The sequence below is a fragment of the Notechis scutatus genome, chromosome 4 (genome assembly GCF_049901735.1).
Source record: "Notechis scutatus isolate UNSWTSFEM ecotype Mainland chromosome 4, rNotScu1.2, whole genome shotgun sequence".
Classification (NCBI taxonomy): Eukaryota; Metazoa; Chordata; class Lepidosauria; order Squamata; family Elapidae; genus Notechis; species Notechis scutatus.
The window spans coordinates 111,163,325-111,169,324 of NC_142012.1; positions in this window are offsets into that span (position 1 = coordinate 111,163,325).

Consider the following 6,000-nt stretch of genomic DNA (forward strand, 5'->3'; position numbering starts at 1 on the left):
TACAGATTAATAAAAGTATTAATTTTCATATCAGAAAATCACTTATTAAATTTTAACACATTTTATTTGTTCCTTGACTAGCAAATAAAACAAGAATATCACAACTGATTAAGATAGAAAGAAAAAAACATTGTTCTAAAATATCTAAGAAGGATTAGAAATATGCAGTATTACAACAGACTATAGAACTATAGGACTTGGCTATGGTCAAAGAAGTTAAACCAGATTGATCTGATAATAAAAGATAAACACCCATGGACAACCAGGATGCTTACTTAGAAAGGAATAGTGATCATAATTTCTGGCAAGTGTCTGCTCATAGGGAACAATACAAAACAAGATGTATCATTGTTTCAATTATTCCTTCATTCATTGGACACTGTCTCTGTTCAAAATGAATTTTTCAGTATATTCCTTCAGTAACAGCTATTGGGAGGGCATTAAATCAGGGCAAGAATAAGGCCTTTTTAAATTTTGGAACTGTTATCTGACTCAGCTATCCAGTTTTAATAAATACAATTTTCTATGAATTGGTAAAGCACCACACCAGTATTTTTTTAAATATTATTTTAACTTAACTAGCTTTGTAAAGTATTTTGTATAACTTTTCATCTCAGAATATCAATAGCTTCCAAGCATCAAGCCAAGGATACTTAATTTCAGATCAATTTTCTTGGTAGTGACTCTGTACATGCTCTGAAATCCAACGCTCCATTCAAGCAATTATCTATCCTAACTAAACATGTATAGACTTCAGGAGCTTGCTTATTGGTCTTTTAAAAAGTATTTTGCAGTAAATGCTTATTAAAAACCTGCTAGTGTGATTAAAAATACATAGTTATTGAGCTAGTCTGTTACCTTCTTAAACTCTTTAAACTGGAAAAACTTATGATTGTCAAGGATAATTGATTTCTTGCTTTCCTACAGTCCTGTGCAGAAGGGTGAGGAATCTGCAACCATCCTGATTTTAATACATTACAACATCTTTGCATTACAAAAGCACAACCAAAATGAAAAGAGATGCTCATAGGTGTTATTCAGCACTCTTGCTATAGCTTTATGTACTATACATTTTGCTTCACATGTAACTAGATACAGGACTATAGAAATGATCTGATAACTCAGATTTTCCATCTAACGATCCCTTTCACTGCAAAATGCTTTAACTGTGAATGCTTCATCCCTCCCCCATTTTCCTATCTAAATATACTCTCTTCTGTCTGATGAATTCCTGCTTTATGAACAAAATCAGTTAGAACCTGCACACTACTGAGATAAATCAAGAAAGACACTTGTTATAAATATCCAAACTCATATTCTCATTCAAGTCAGTTATCAGTAAGCCAGCCTGTTCTTAAAGTGCTCTTTGTTTGCTACTTAGCTTATCTTGAAGCACAGAACTATCTTAAGGCAACACATTGCCCCTTTTCAGGTTTCTCTTGCCATGTGCCGCAAAAATCATTTATGAGTTCATGAAAAATTGAATGGTGCATTATAAATGCTGGAATGATAACCTACATTGTATTTAGATTGAGTTTTAATGGGCATGAGAGCCAGGTTGCAAGCTGTGTGGTAGCTTTTTTGTTGTTGTTGTTATTGCAAACTATATAGTGTTGGTTTTAAGCCGCACCTAGGTAATGGGAAAGTTATATGTTGCCTTTATTTGATGAATGTCTCTCTAAGGGCAGTAACACCTTCTATTACAAATAAACCAAAGCCTTTAAAATCAATGGTGGTGTTTTTATCTTCGCAGTTGTGAATGAGGAGCCCTAGTAGCCCACATTCAAAATCATATGATTGGTTGTTACATCTGTGTAACTGGGGGCTGTCTACCCCTCCCTACCCAAAACAAGCAACTTGTCAAATATATCTTTTGAACCCTATCTGTGGGGTGCAAAAAGTCACTTGTCTGACAACTGGGAGTAAGGAAAGAATGAAAGGAGAACTATTTAAAGGAAAAAAAAAACAAAAGTTATTAGATGTGTATTAGATTGGGGTGAAGATATTTTTAGCTTTGGAAGATCAGCTTTGCTTTATTTTATTTCTCAAATTCATGACCCAAAGCCCAGTGTATGATTTAAAAATGATTTAAAAATTCAAGAATTTCCAATTCAGAAGAATATGTAAATAGAAAAATTAAACAGAATTCTTAATTTCTTCTGCATAATTCAATTTCCTAATACAATCAATATGGGCAGGAGGATTCTGTTTCTGATTTTATTGAACAATCTCTATTATTTATTGCAAATCAAGCAATAAATACTAGTAAATACAGAGTTATGTTTTGCCCACGTTAAGGTACTTCCTCCTTCTTTCCTTACATCTAATATTCGTCTTTAATATGCTTCATGCTTTAAAACCATTTTGAATGAACAAAGATACAGGAAGTATGATTTCTCTTTGATTAGATTGTATCTACTCAAAGCATAAACATGTTTATATGTTTAAAAGTGGTGGATAGAGTGACAGCGAATGGTGGCACTTATGTGATGATAACACCTAATTCAAATGTCTGCACTTGTGTACTTGCATCAGATGCAAAAATAAGTGCGGGTGGTTTTCTGTGTGATTAAATTATTGTGTGCATGTTGTTCTTGTGGCATCATTATCTTAACTGCACATTCTATGGCAATGTTTTTCTGCAATATGCCCACGACAGTGCCTTCATGTCATCCCTACCCTGTCACAACTGTACAGATGTTAAATTGTTACTTCAACATTATTCAAGGCCAATTTAAGGTGTGCAAAATCTGTTAGATTTTCATTTATATTTATGTGAAGGGATAGCAGTGACACATAAAGAGCTAAGGAAGGTAAAATAAGATTTTAAGAGAGCAAATCCATTTAATGGGAATCCCCAAAAATGATTTTCATTGGAAAGATAGCATTCAGCAAATAGCAAATGTTCATATAACATTTTAAATACAATCAGTATAGTTTATGGAGGACAGCAGTTCGTCTAGGATTAGTCTATAGACAATGGTCATTTAATGAACAATTATACATTGCAAATCTGCTTTAAGAATTCCCACATAGGAAGACAAAGAACTTTGAAATTCCCCATTTGCACTGAATTAAATGTACTTTTCCATATCTAATCATTGTAGAAAGTTCTCCAGTAGAAATATCTCTGTACTTATGTCAAAATATGCATCTAAATATATAGCTTAGTCCTTGAAAATAGATATGTAAACCCAATGTGGTCTTTTGTTCTTTGAGTAGATTGATCCAAGGTTTTTTTTCAGTGTGTGTGTGTGTGTGTGTGACATCAACATGACCATCCTATAAATGAAGATGGAATGTCGCCAAACATTAAAAATAATTATATGCATGGAACTTTGTTCGTTGGGGTATGTGTGGTGTGTGTGTGTGTGTATGTAAGGCAGGGGGATGGTTACCCATATCATCATACCTTTTAGATCTTTTCTTTTTAAATTATCTACCAGAGCACTTATGCCAGCATTATAAGGGGCTATAAAATATAGTCAATATCCAAAAAGCGACCTTATGAAAATGTGTTCCATAAAGACTTTATTTCTTGATATTTCTCACACCAGAATTTGAGAAAGTGATGGAAAAACCAAGTGACAAAATCCATGCATAATCACCATTTTCTCCTTTGTGCCCATCTTCCTACAAGAAAGCTACAGAAAAATACAAACTTTTTCTTGCACGAGGACAGTATTACATTACTGGCATTGGACCTTGGCTGATTCTAATGTTTTAATATAATTCTCAGTGTAGGTAGAAATGTCATCACACATGACACTTTCTTTATGAACAGGGAAAAAGAAGAAGGACCAGATAGAAATACTGTAAGTCACCCATTTTCTTCCATCTTTTTTAAGCAGTGGAATGGAAATCTAGCACATTCAGCAAACAAGCAAATGAAATAAATAGGAATACTGCATCTGTTCCTCACTGGTGTTCTTCGATGAGGTCAATTAACTGTTAAAATTCATGTGGTCTGAACAGATTTTTCCAGGGAAGTGCATAAATAGATCCAAATTCTGTCTGCTGGCTTTCTGGCACAGTTTCATAGTAATGTCTCTTTAATTGTAAGGGGAGATGTGGGGAAGACAGGAGGAAGCATATCCTTCTTCAGAATGATATTATTTTCAATTGGTTTGGTTTCTTTCTTCATTTTTTAATGCTGTGTGCAGCAGTTTTAGGAAAAGAAAAAAAGTATATGCACAGCCCCTTAAGAACAAATATATAAATAGAATGCAGAGTGCTGTGTCTGGATCCTGCATTTCTCTCTTTAATTCTGTTTGTTTGAATTAAACATTCAAAAAGAAACACACACAGACAAAAAACAAGGAGAAACATAAAGCCACGCATGACATGAGATTTACAAGTATCATCTAGTTGGATAAAATGGAATAAAGTATGTAAAACTGCAGTATCGGTTTACATAGTTAAATATCGTAAATCATTTTAGAACTGTAGAGCATTGTTAAAATCAAATGAATGTACAAATATCAATGGCAGCAATCAGCACAGTAGTATGAGGTACAAAGTGGAAAAAAGCCAGTAATTTCTATCTAATCAATAAGTAATTTATCTTTGTTTAACAGATTATCCAAGTGTTAAGTGTTAATGCAGCTTTTTTAAATATACACTAACTTGGTGTATTTTGTAGAAATGTGAGATGTGATTATAATTAATGGAAAGATGGCAAATGGAAAAAAATTCAGTTTTTAGAGTTTCTTTCATTCCAATGTATATAATTTTTCCAAAATTGCTGGGGTTTGCAACAATTGCCATTGAACATGGAACAACGGTACATCCTGTTTATTACATCTCCAACATTTTCTTTTTAAAAAAGGAATGATAAATTTTACCAATTACCAATACCAATCTGTATTTGAACAACATAAGGTGAAAGACAACAATCTCTCTAGAAGATGAATGGGGGCACAGTAATTACTAAGAAGGCTGGCTAAGATAGAAAAGATAGAAAAACTGATGGTTTCTAAGGCCAAAGTTTGAAAGCACCAGTCTTCACTCTATAGCAGGGGTCTTCAAACTTGACAGTTTTAAGACTTGTGGACTTCAACTCCCAGAATTCCTCCTCCAGTCATGTTAGCTCAGGAATTCTGGAAGTTGAAGTCCACAAGTCTTAAACTTGCCAAGTTTGAAGACCCTTGCTCTATAGTACAGACCAGTATTTCTCAGGCCAGCTGAGGAATTATAGGAGTTGAAGTCCACACATCTTCAAGCTACAAAAGTTGAGAAACACTGCTATGGATCCATCCCTGAATTTACATCAAGGACTTGATGATCTTACATTTATTGACTTCACCTTCACCTTTTATTTATTTATTTATTTATTTGTATCTCATGTTTATTATTTTTACAAATAACTTAAGGTGGTGAAAATATACAATATACCTTCCTCTTTTTCTTTTTCTCACAACAACCAGTGTGAGGTGAGTTCACTGGTCCAAGGTCACTCACCTGTCTTTCATGGCTAAGGTGGAACTAGAACTCAGTCTCTAGATTTCTAGCCTGGTGCCTTAACCACTAGAACTCCTCGGGGAATACAAATTTAGAACTGGATCAATTCTCTGAGCTCTCTATCCATTCTTGATTTTTTTTTTTGTTATTTTAAATATATTATTTATCTTCCTTGAAATCATGGGGAAATTGTCCAGAAATATTCCCACATCATCACCCTTTCTACTCCCTAATCCCTCCAAATCAATTGGAGAACAACTTTTTATTTCTTCCATTCTTGAAACACTGAGAACACAAAAAGATCACCATAAACCTTTGCCAAGGGATCAATGGGAGAATGCAAATATTGGTGATTAATTTGTTCCCAACTTCCCAAACAATTGTTAATCTCTAATGTTCTTACTCTCACTCCACTCATTATTATGACAATAGAAAATTATACCTAAGGTCATCAGTTGTAAGCATCCAGCTGCCTTGTTACAATTCCAATATTTAAAAGCTTCTGAGGTTGCACTAGTTTGAGAAGCTTAAGATTTTGTG